The 13,382-nt window shown below is 31.1% G+C and overlaps 1 protein-coding gene across 1 annotated transcript in view; it reads left to right on the top strand.

Annotated features, from left to right (window-relative positions):
- LOC146529193 (uncharacterized) overlaps positions 1-13,382 on the top strand; it is a 41,913-nt gene that overhangs the window by 7,241 nt on the left and 21,290 nt on the right. The window contains exon 2 of the mRNA XM_085202087.1: positions 12,471-12,505. The gene's annotated coding sequence lies outside the window, so the exon portion shown is untranslated. The remainder of the gene's footprint in view (positions 1-12,470; positions 12,506-13,382) is intronic.

The following is a 13,382-nucleotide window of genomic DNA, read 5'->3' on the forward strand; positions in this document are numbered from 1 at the left end:
TTTTAATTTTTTATAATAATTTTCCATAGTTACATTGTTTTATTAACATTTCGAAGTCGGATTTTCCATTCACAACGAAAACTAAATGTTTCCATACTTATGGAAACGTATATAATACGGATATTACTCATAAGACAATGCATAAATTAAACTTTTTTTTATAAGTTTTGCAATGGAATTAAATATGAATGTATTAAATTTTTCCATAACAATATTACAATTAAATGACTCATTAAGTGAATGAAATATTACCAGTAGTGAAATACTTGGCTTTCAACTTTACGCATGGGAAGGAAAAATAATGTAACACTTACAATTCTAAGTATAACAATGGGTTTTAAATTGAAATTTATTTAAATTACACATAATAAAATGAAATTTTAGCAGTTTGCAGTATTCTACGATTACGATTACTGCAAACTGTTCGAAACGTCGTCGGGTTTCCAAAAATGTATAAAACTAAATATAGGCGAATAATTTTGTTTAAGAGTTTAATTTAAAATCAGCTTCACGCTGCATCCCGCACATAGCAGGGTAGGCAGAGGAAATATAGTGTTAAAACACTCTGTTCCCTACTTTTCAGGCAAAGCTCGGCCTTGATTTCTGCCAACACGCAATGCCTCTAGAATTTGGCAGAAAGTGGGGAACGGAGTGTCTTAACACTAGGTTTCTTCTGCCTACCCTGCTGGGTGCGAGATATAGCGTGAAGCTGTTTTTGAAATAATACTTAAACACATATTAATTTGGTCAGATCTTAATGTTTAAATTTACACAAAAAAAAAAATTCTCCAAGACAAATATAAAGTCAGGAATCCAATTTCATTACTTAAATTTTACCTTACATTTCGAACGACGACGGTTTGAAAATCTCATTGATAAGGAAATGCAAGTCATTTCAGTAATTCAGTCATAGTTGGTGTAATCATAATATAATTTTAGCAACTTCACTTAAATATAAAATAAATAAATATCGTATATGCACATATTAGGGGGTATATAGGAGGCTAACGAGGCTAACGCCCCCGCGTTGGCCTCCTATATACCCCTGTACAAGCGTTTGACTGAACACGACACTGTAGGTTCGTTACCCCCTCGAGGAAATAAAATATTTAATAGTTACATTTCATCGCCCTGGTGTCAAGGCAAAGCACGGCGGAAATTGGAGAAGCGGAGTGTCTTAACGCTAGGCTCCCTCTGGCTACACTGCTATGTGGGGATAAAGCTGAAATGGATAATATGTATAAGTGTATATATGAGGTATAAGATATTCTACATATATGACGTACAAGATATACTTATTCATGTAATTATTATTTACTGTGCATTTAATTATTATTCTCACCTGTCCAAATTGCAAGGCAAATTTGTCCCATAATTATACCAGGAATGAGATAACTCATTCATTCATTCGTTATTCATATGACACGGATTGGTTATAAACTGGTCAAAGTACATTTATATAATAATTATTATATTAAATGACTCTGAGTTACTAGAATTCAATTTGAGATATATAATAATACAAATAACTTATAATAGAAATAGCAAAATGAAGGAAAATTAATTAAATAGTGAAAGGTTTACTTGTTACTATATAAGGATAAACTATTAAACAACAACTAGTTCTAGATATCCAAAATACGTCATCATTTTCCATTTTATTTAAAAAATGATTTCAGCCGAGGTTTTTCCACAGTACTTTCTGAACGGATGTTCTCGTTTCCAACTCACTGACTGATTGACTCATGATGAACAACTCATTCATGTACTCTTGAATGGGCTACCGTGAAATTTGAGATTTTATGGTCACCTTTTATAAAATGTCAAGACTATCTCAAAAATACAAGGATTATACGCTATTTTTTACGCATTGTATATCCGTATGTTTTTTATTTATATTTATAGAATTACTATTTTTATATTTACATTCAGGAAAAATTGTTATTTAAAATAAAAATGTTAAAATTAATATAATTCACTCTCTTCTAAAGACATTATATTAGTTATATCTTTGTAATCTTAACTTATCTTATTTTCTTGTACAAATAAAAAAAATTTATGTTTTTTTTTATTTTACGTAGCTGGCTATATTCATATCTTCAGAGTATATAGTTTTGAGTTCCAATTTCATATTTATGAAAATTTAAATAAAATAATTATTCTACAGAATTGATTCACGCCAGTCGTGAATCGAGGGCACATGCTGGAGATTGTAAACGGGAAAGGTCGTGAATTCGATGTCGACTGGAACAAATTAGATATTTAATATTTTCACTTCCTTGCCCTGGCTCAACTTGCAATGGCTCCCGAATTACGAGGAAAGTGGAAACGAAAGTGTCTTAATAGGAACAGAGTGTCACTAGGTTTCCAGGTTCCCTCTGCCTACTATGCTATGTGCGGGATACAGCGTGAAGGTGATAATCATTTTCATTAGTCTTATTATCGCGGTTAATATCCGATAGTTTATTCGTGGACTTCGATGCTTACGTGCCGATGGTCTGCTAGTTAAGCAAAGCAGTCATCTGCCATCCTTGACTCATTTACAACTTTTCCTCTTTAATGAGTATACTTTCTCTAATATACCTACTATATCTTACTAATTTAGCATTTATTGAAGAACTCTTGTTATTCCTCCAAATTTAATGCCAATTATTAGCTTAATTTCTTTAGTCATAACATATAAAAGTATAACTTTAACTTTGAGATTTACATTCTATTTACATACCTCTTTAATTTCAATTAAAGTCTATGACTATGTAAATAATACCATATTAGCATTTAATTGCGTCTAAATCATAAAATTTATCGTTCATTTTGTTATGTTTCTAAATATCAATACAGATACAAATTGTATAGCAAAGATATTATGGCAGCCTTGTTTGACGCCCGATTAAGTGCCAAATGAGGTTCTACTTACAGATTGGCTAAATGGCGTCGATATAAAAACTCGATACCTTGCTGTTAATTCATTTATGGAGGATTGAGGATATCGCTTTATTAGTGAAATATTTTACAGTGTTGTAAATATTTTACTTTGTTTGATATTAGTATGCTTTATATTTTTAAGATTCCGTACTTTTTAGTGGCGGACGGCTTCACTACTTTTAATATTACATAAATATGTATGTACTGGTAACATTATAATAAATATTAAAGATTAAAGTCGTTATTAAACAGAAATAAAATGAAGTCTATTTGCCTTATCTTAGATAAAATAGCACACGAGTGAACAATTATGGTGAAGTCATGCAGGTGACAAACATTGATGTAACTATCGAGTCCTATATTAAGAAGGTATTCCAGCAATTATGTCAGTAAATATACATTTTGTTTAAAGATACTCTTTAAAAGTATCTCATAAATATTTATATCCTTGTAAATGTAAACCTATTCTAATTTTTTAACACTTTAAGATATTGTACAATGTCAAATTGAATTACTTTTTTACGAGTATATTTGTCAAGTCATAACTTAAGAACAAATTTTATCCGTTTCTTGTTTTTTTTACATAATAAGCTAATAAGTAGAGTTAGTTTATCATTTATACTGGTATAAAAAGTAAATAAAGCTTATTTAAGCTATAAAAATAAGAAACTGACATGTTAGCAAAACATAAATATTTAGCGTGATAACCGTAAACGAATAAAATATATTTACATAATTTCCCAAGTCGATTTCATATAATCATAATTAAATTTATTTGTATTTATAAGCCTGCCACCTTGTGTGCGGGAGACATTAATAGATATTATAAAAAAATATTATTTTCATTATCCGAGCGGGAGCCGAAATTAGAACCATTGCTCTTATACAAGGCATGTATCAATTGAACCGGCATGGCGCTTCTTACATAAATTGCCAATACGCATACATATTATCAATACACAAACGTCCAACGTTTTAGGTTGATTTCGTGATGAGAAGTTAAAAGAGGTTAAAAATTTTAATAATTTCATAATATTTATATTTCTCCTAGCAAATAGTGACATGAGTTACGTGACAAAGGCTTGGATAGAAAAAAATATGCAATATTTTACATGAAAATAACGGTATCGTCGCAATTTTTTAGTGATTCACGTGTGAAAGCGACCTTCACATAAACCAGCAAAACAAACAATATTATAAAATCAGTGACTCAGAGGTGCCGATCTCGTTTAGATGTCGAGGCCATGTTTCATAATTATTAATAATCGAATTCCATTACGTTTCGTTGGTATGTGTTTTTTGGCAAATATTTTACAATATTATGAAACAAGTAAATTAAAAGAAATAGAAAAAAAGAGGCAATTATTTGATTTTGAATTAAAGGGTTAAAAAAATTATGTGGTAACAAATTTCTCATTAATATTATTTAGTTATAGTTTTCTCTGAAATACAAATAAAGACAAAGAAATGATAATTGTTTCATCATTGCATAGATTAATATTAATAACGAACACCTTTATTCATTACGAAATGAAAAAATAAACCATTATTTTCTTAATATGTGTTCCTTTTCTAAATTAAAACCGTAATGGCACAGTGAACAGCGTCTTAGCATAAACATGTTGTTTATAAGTTCAATCTCCACACTAATTTCTCTCTGGAGAACAGTAGAAATCAGAGTGCTTTGGCATTTCATATTCTCTCCGACTACTCTGCTATTGTTAAAAGAAGCGTAAATATTCTTTATGAAATAATAAGCTGCTTTCATTCTTTGCTACAAATATTATGAATGGAATTTGTAGCACTTCAATAGATAATGATCAATTATATGCTGTGCTGCCAATTTGGCACATCATCGAATGACATATATCATCATCATCATCAACATCAGCCTGTCCTCGTCCACTGCTGGACATAGGCCTCTCCAATATGCCATATATGCCATATGTAATTTACGTCCTCTTGTTTACTGGTATAAATTTGTAAAATATAAAACTATTTCAATATTTTTTATATAAAAACTTATATGTTTTACATATTAGAATTTTACAGCATTGACTATTTTCATAGTTACATATAAAAATTAATTAATTTTAGTAAAATATGTATTACTAACATAGTCAAAGCAAATTTTTAGGAGCCCCAAAATTTTTTATAGATCCTATATTATGCCAAAAAAAGGAGTAAACTATGACTAACTGGCTATCTATTAACTATTTCATTGTTCAAGGTGCTGCATAAAGGTTATTATAGAAGCTTTTATAATACATAGTATTTTTTTCCGATCACTATCTATATTCCGTGGAACGGAAGTAACAGGCATATTTGTATGAAATTCAGATGCCATTTCGTGAGCAGCGCCACGACATCTCATTAATGTGGGTTATTTTTTTTGCCATTCCAATTAATAAGGCAATAAGGTTTAGTCATGGTGCAAAAGGAGAAATTGCATAGCATTGTCGAAACTACAAGAGCTTTTAAAGTGAAATCTCGAAAAAAGTAAAAAAAAAATTTTAAGTTAAACGGTTTTATATTGCAGATAAATGTACTAAAAAATAAAAAATAATTTCATGGAAATTATGATTACTAAAATAAAATCGTGGGGACACTTTCTACTTACCACTAGGTGGGTGAAGTCTCATGCCATGTCTTTCGATTGTAGATATTGGACGTGCCCCACGATTTTATTTTAGTAATCATAATTTCCATGAAATTATTTTTTATTTTTTAGTACATTTATCTGCAATATAAAACCGTTTAACTTAAATTTTTTTTTTTACTTTTTTATTTTTAAGTTTTTAGTTTTTATTTCTCCTACTATTCAATTCGTTGAGTGCCTCATTATTGTAAGGTTAATGGAGAATGTTACAATCGACCCCCCAGAGGTCCAATAGAGGAGCAAGGCTATGTACAACAAGATGTGCCTGAATCTTGAGGGGAAAACGCTAACGACATATCATTTTTATCCACCTAGTGCCATACAGTTCTCGGCGCGCTTTTACCTTTTACCTTGGGTGGTGTACCCCTAGCGACGTCTCATTTTTAGGCACCCTATAGCCACACAGTCCTCGACAGGATACCAGATCTTGACTTAGGTGGGAGATTCATATTGTAATTGTGTATAGTATACTGTATTATATTTACCAAGCCCTTTATTTTGATACCCATATTGATGGGATTGAAAACTACATTATCCGCCATTTTGTAGCAGTGGCCATCTTTGATTTTGATTTTGTATAGTGCCCTGAATTCTACTTGACAAGCCCTTTCATTTGATACCCATATTGATGGGATCGAAAAAAACTAACTTGTCCGCCATCTTGTAGCGGCGGCCATCTTGGATTTTGATTTTGTGTAGTCCACTGAATCCTACTTGACAAGCCCTTTCATTTGATACCCGTATTGATAGGATTGAAAAAAACTAACTTGTCCGCCATCTTGTAGTGTTGGCCATCTTGGATTTTGATTTTGTATAGTCCACTGAATTCTAATTGACAAGCCCTTTCATTTGATACCCATATTGATGGGATTGAAAAAAACTAAGTTGTCCGCCATCTTGTAGCGGCGGCCATCTTGGATTCACAATAATATTGAATATGGATAATTGTATTGTCACCAGAATCAAAGGCGTATACCAAATTTCAGATCAATCGGTTAACGGGAAGAGGGTTAAATTTCAATTACTAAATTTGACCCAAACAAACAAATAAACAAACGGGGTGAGCTAAATAAAACCGTTTAAAAATGGGGCAATCGTGGTGGTGTGGAATAATGAGTTTAAACGAGGTAGTTGTTAATTCGAACCCCACCCGGGGAAGAATTATTAATATTTTCCCGCTTTGGTTAAGACAAAGTGAGCATTAAGTTATGAACTCGCAATGGTGGAAATCAGATCGGGCTCCATGACACTATACTGTTTACCTCAAAATTGAATAAGAAAAATGATTATATATAAGCGTATAAATATTTTGCTATTTAATCCACAATGCTATTTTATTTTTTTACAATCTATATAATTTTATCTTAATGAAATAAACAACAATTTAGCTAATAGATTACTACCGAGGATGATGATGATTTTCGATGACCAATCGTTTTAAGAGGAGCCAACTGCGCACGAGTGAAGTATGGCGATGTCTTTGTTTCTAAACATTTAATTTTAAAATAATCTATTTACTGAGTCAATGCCCTGTGCTTGATCTCTTTACATATTATTTATTTGTGTATAGATTTTAGTTTTATAAAATCATTCTAATACCTATTAGATGGTAGATTCTGTTTTCTTATTTTTTGGTATAGGCCGAATTTTTCAACACACTCTGTTTCCCTTTACATGCGTAAAGCTAGTCGTGACACAGGCGCAGAAAGTGTGACTGTAAACGTGACTGGTTGTGGGTTCGATCCTCGCTCGAGGTAATGAAATGGAGTAGAATATTTATTTAAATTTATATTTCATTTTTTCGCTCTACTGTAGAGGCAGAGCACGGCGTTGAGTTCCGCCACGCAACACGCATCTGGATCCGCACAGAATTTGGCGGAAAGTGGAGAACGAAGTGTCTTAACAGGTTCCCTCTGCCTACCTTACTGTGTGCGGGATACAGTGTGGAACTGATTTAATTTTTTAAATAGACTAAGATGGATAATAGAATAGAGTATAAATTGGGATAATTTGATCGGCCTTGTAGATCTGTGTGTAACTATGTAAATATGATAAAGCACCTTCGGAAATGAAAGTACAATGAGCCAAACGGATTTACATACCGGAACTGAGCGGAATCTACTTGTGATTTGCGTCATTTTCGATCATTTCGATGGTACCTAAGCAATAAGTTCCTAGACGCTTACGCACCAGGCGCTTGTTAACCAATTTTGAAAAGTAGGAGGTGTTATGGTACGACACTTTTTTTTCTGTTTGTAAATCGATTTCTCTGTTATTTGTGAACCATTTTTAAAAAAAACATTGAAAGAACGTATCTACTTCCGAGATGCCACCAAGCCTATTGCAACCAAGTCCGATAATGGTATTATAGGGAAATCGAGGAACTCCTTAAAATTTACGTAGAAATATTACATATGAAATAACACTGTAAAAATGTAAAAAAAAATTAAAACTGATTATAATGTACTTAAGTGTTTTATTACGTTTACGCTTGATTATTTCATTACCGCTTCTTTAAGTCTGATCTCTAAAACAAATTTGTACATTGTCCACAATAATTCAATTGCACTATATTTTAGCACCTAAATTTCGCAAAATTGATTGTGTCTTCCAAACATACTATTTCAATATAATTGCGGTGGCGCCAAGATTTGTCCTCTAAATACTTTCTAGGTTACACATTACTTCGCATTCCTGCTCTGGTTTTCCTCTATAAAATATTGTTAATATATGAATAATAACTCGTAGTTGGTTTTATTCAAATCATTTCATGCAGTTATATTATAAAATTAATATACATTAAGTAAATTCACCAAATTTCACTTAAGTTCATTAGAAATACGTAACATATATACATATTTACGTACATATATCCTTATAAATGTCAAGTTCAATGCTCTACAACCTAGAGTCGAGAAACAACCTCACTCAAGGTCTTCAATCATTCAGCAATACGTCATATTCATTGATGGCTTCACGAATGTGTTAGTGACTGTACTATGTATGTACGTAAACGATTGTGTGCTATCGATTGATGTCTACACACACTTCTACGTCTAATGTAATATACTTTCTATATTGAGGAAGAAATCTGTGTTTAATATATGAAAATATATATTTTTTATTTATTTTTTTACGTTACAGGAAAAAATATGTAATATCTCATGAACCTAAAACTTTGGTACTCAAAAGAAAAAGTCACGCGAAGTCGCGGGTAAAAGTTAGTAATTTGTATGCGTGTGCGTACGCGTATGCATATTTGTGACAGGACGCTCAACAATAGCCGGAATAGGAAGCGACAAGCAAAATGGCCGTGCAGACTGACTCTCCAGACAAGTTCCGTAACCAGGTTCTTGGCACGGAACTTGCTTTTAGGGTTGCGTTTTCTAAAACTGGACTAATTGTTATTATTTTTATTAAAACAAACAAAATTTTATTGAAACAATCATAGTATGGCGTAGTAGCTTATAAACATAGTATAGCGTAGTTAATGGGGAGCGGAGTGTTTTAACACTAGGACTAGGACTAAAACAGTTAAAAATATGCAAAAGAAACAGAAACGTTTAAATGTTGCCAGCAAATCCAAATTAAGTCGCCATATTATATTTGAATTATGTGTGTTAATGTCTCTTTTTGTTGTTTTTTGATAACGAATAAAGCGAATGTATAATAAATTATTTTATTTTCCTTATACAATTTATATGAATGAAATTAAACGGGTAATATGTTATGTACCTAAATACATACGTAAACACTATAGTACTCACGTAGTGATAAATTATAGCTAATTTATACAAAATTTTCAGAATAATTTATTATATTAATATTTTATTAATATATATAAATTCTGTAATAATTTCATTAATCACTGGTTTATTCAACCACAAATGTGGATAAATTACTATTTATATTATAAAGAAATTCATTAGAATACGTCGTGATTTAATGGGAAGAGCAATTTTAACCTCTAATTAAATACTTAGGAATATCCTGTGAGAATTATACGCTTAAAAAATATATATTGTTATATTTTTTGCAATAAGGTTGGAGATACATAAACAACACATCGCACACATAACAGGCGCATTTTATTATGGAATATTAACCTATAGTAAAAAAAAATTAGGAAATAATCTCAATTATTAAAAATACAAGAAATATTATGAAATGAATACAGAATCAATCATTAAAAATTTAGATTAACGCTTGATAGCGCTTTTTTTTAATTCGTTTGCCCGTGAACAATGAAGGCAACAATCCCGGCTTCACGCATAAGCTACTTTCTGTCCTCTTTGTTGCTAAGATGCTAGAGAACGGAAATCCTGGTTCATATCGTTATTTCAGAGTTCAACTTCATGTGGGTGTCTAGTTAATGAAGTCAGTAGTTACCTTTATCACACATGACCTATGTATGCCCACTAATACTGGGAATCAGCTCTTGTTTACTTATTATAGGTTTCCAAGTTGCAATCGATGAAGTTTCAACCTGGTATTTCTAAGTGTATTTTATACGCATCTTTTATTATTGTGAGAATGCGATTCTTATAATATATTTTAGTTTTCGTCGTAGCGCAGGGGTACAAGGGGTGTGACTGTAACGCGACGGTGTGGTGAGTTCGATCCCCACTCAGTGAATGAAATATTACTTATTAAAATTTTTCTTCACTTTCGCATCAAGGCTAAAGCCCGGCGTTTAGTTCCGCCACTTAATACGCAATGTCTTGAAAAATTCGGCGGAAAGAGGGGAATGGAGTGTCTTAACACTAGGTCCCTCTGCCTACCATGCTATAGCGTGAAGATTATTTTTTTATATATAAACCAAGTAGGGAGTAAAATTATGCATATAACCTACGTACTATGAAAATAATACGTACGTATAACGTACTATGGAATACCAATATAAACTATGTATAAAGTTGAACTTGAGAAACTTAATGGTATGTTTATATGATAAAAGATAACGTTATTTTATTATCGTTATCTAATACTTTGACGTATATGTTAGGTCATGGCCGCGCCTTGTCCGGTGCCAGTTTGGACCAAGTAAGTTAAATGAATATATCTTTATGTCATTTCGTACAATTATATTTATTTAACAACTTAAGTAGTATGTTTACCAATATTTCATATTAATATTTTTCAATACACAATGTCTCGAGTACCGAGTTGGTAGACAACGGATGGTTCTTTGTCTACAGTGCAATATACGATAAATAAAAAGTACTAAAAAACGTAACAGTTTAATTGATTATTTATAATAAGTAAAGGTTCGGTAAAATCGTAATATAACAAAAGTGGAGGTAAAAACTTTATTATTACTGGCTGTGGGTTCGAACCCCACTCGAGGAAATAAAATATTTATTTTAAATTTGTTCTTCCATTTTTTCGCTCTGGTGTCGAGGCAAAGGGCGGCGTTGAGTTCCGCCTCAACACGCAATACCTCCAGAATTCTCTGCCAACCGTGCTACGAGTATGTGCGGTATACAGTGTGAAACTGACAATTACTGTTATTGATTAATGATTTTATTATTTGGTTCCGTATCTAACAAACATACAAACAGGCAAACTTCCTAAGTTTATAATTTAAAATAACAGCAGTATTGCTTAATATAATTGAAGCAATGTATGTATATATGTCTTATTTGTATTTGTATAATATACTAGCGGACCCGGACGCGGCTACGCCTGCTTGAAATATAAGAATATAATTTCTATTGAAATATAATTTCAATCTATATGAAATGCTAAAAGTGACTATTATATTTATTTTCATAAGGATGAATATCAAAATGACGCGGTAACGAACGCGGTCGCGTAGCGACGACGGTTGTTATTAACATGGCAGAATTAATTGTATGTCAAATTAGACAGTATTTTAATTTATTAGTATATATGTGTAATGTAATATTATATAGCCTATAGCACTTCTGAAGAATGCAGCTTTCATACAAAACAAAAACAAAGTAAATCGATCCAGTAGATCCAGAGATCTTAGCGTTCAAACAAACAAACAAACAAACAAACTCTTCCGCTTTATTATATTAGTATAGATAAATGTCTAAATGTTCGAATTTCGAAATACAATTAGGTTCAGATTTTCTTATGAACATTTAAAAGAAGTTTTAAAGGAATAAAGTGTCATATTTTTTATGTCATATATGTAGTAAAAAAAATAAAAATAGGAGTTTATAAAACAATTTTAAACACAAAAATAACTTCTTGTGAATACAACAAAATATTCCTAACTGAAATCTATCACAATTTTTTGAGGGTTTTTAATGTCGGATTCTAATATAGGGAGAATAAATTTATAATGAGCTAAGTACAACATTAATTATTATGATGTCTCTATTTTATATACTAATGTAGGTATGTATACTTATTTTTAATTTCCTTTGGGTCCTTTTTGCATCATTAGAGAACGGTAAGAAATAATCTTTAGCGGTTGAAGGATTGACCTTCTCATGGGTTCCTCATGATCCCGTCAGTGATATGACAGGTTATAATTTGCAATACTGGTCGTTTTTTGTACTAACCTACCGCAACACAGCATCCAAATCACATCCTTAATATAATAACTTTAAAATGAAATAACCTGAAAATCGTTTGACTTAAGTAATTTTAAAAAGATCATCTATAATGGTACCGACAGCCTTCAAAAATATCTAGTGCACGAACTGCTACCAGCCTCAGGCTCAGACATCAAACATAAATACTAAATTATTAAATTCAACCTAATCATCGGGTTGGTTGCAACATTCAGTAATAATAAATTATTTGTCTGTGCTTTTAGTAACCTCACATTGGACCAAATAATCATTCACAATTTTTTTTTTTTTTCAGTTCAGTTTTCAATTAAATAATATAGTTTTTGTTTTTTTTTCAGATTTAGTACTTCCTGTAACTACCAAGGACTTTAAGGTAAATTCAATTTAATTTAATAATATTTATTTAAGTAAAATTATAATAATAATTTCGATATATCTATATATTATATATATAGATATATAATATATAGATATATCGAAATTACGCGGCTCACGATTTTAGCTTAAAAGACCAGTATCTAGCGCCATTTTTAAATTAAAATCAATCTATAATATTTTTGACATTTATGTTGATAGCTTTCAAAGCACATTCTATAAATGTGAAGTTTCGATTTAGTTTTTCAAATATTTTTCGTGTATCTATATATATTTTTGAGGGAATTATATATTTTCACGGTAAATGGTGATATATCATGAATAATAAATTGTTAGCTATTGAAGATAATTTTATATACTTAAGGAGTGCACGATACATATTGTTAGCGTTGTCAAAATGTTAAACGAATGGTCGCAGGGAAGAAAAGGAATTTACATAAGCAGTTTTCAGGTAAATATTTAAATTAAAAATAATTTATTTCTATATATTTTATTACGTATCGACTTAATAATGAAAATAGCATAATTGCATAATTCAGGTCATAAGGAATTACTTTATAATCGACACTTATAAGATTCGGTAATTATTTTTTAAAAGCGCTACTTCCGTCGTTGGAGAATTGAAAAAAAAATCTTATTAATGATTTGAGACAGGTCACAGTATGTTTTCTTCTCGAGGTACCGTTACAATAATTATGAACTGCACACATGTTAAGCATCTTTTGACAAGAATTTTCACCTTGCAATTCACTGCGTCATAGAGAAAAAAATTACGATAGAGAGTCTACATTTCCGTTTTCTTTTCAACTACACATATTTTATGATGAAAAGCATTTACCATAATGTCGAGTGGCGCAGAGTTCTTTAAGAATGAT

This window comes from Heliconius melpomene, chromosome 18 (assembly GCF_056956725.1).
Source record: "Heliconius melpomene rosina isolate 202511_hmr_F chromosome 18, ASM5695672v1, whole genome shotgun sequence".
Taxonomy (NCBI): domain Eukaryota; kingdom Metazoa; phylum Arthropoda; class Insecta; order Lepidoptera; family Nymphalidae; genus Heliconius; species Heliconius melpomene.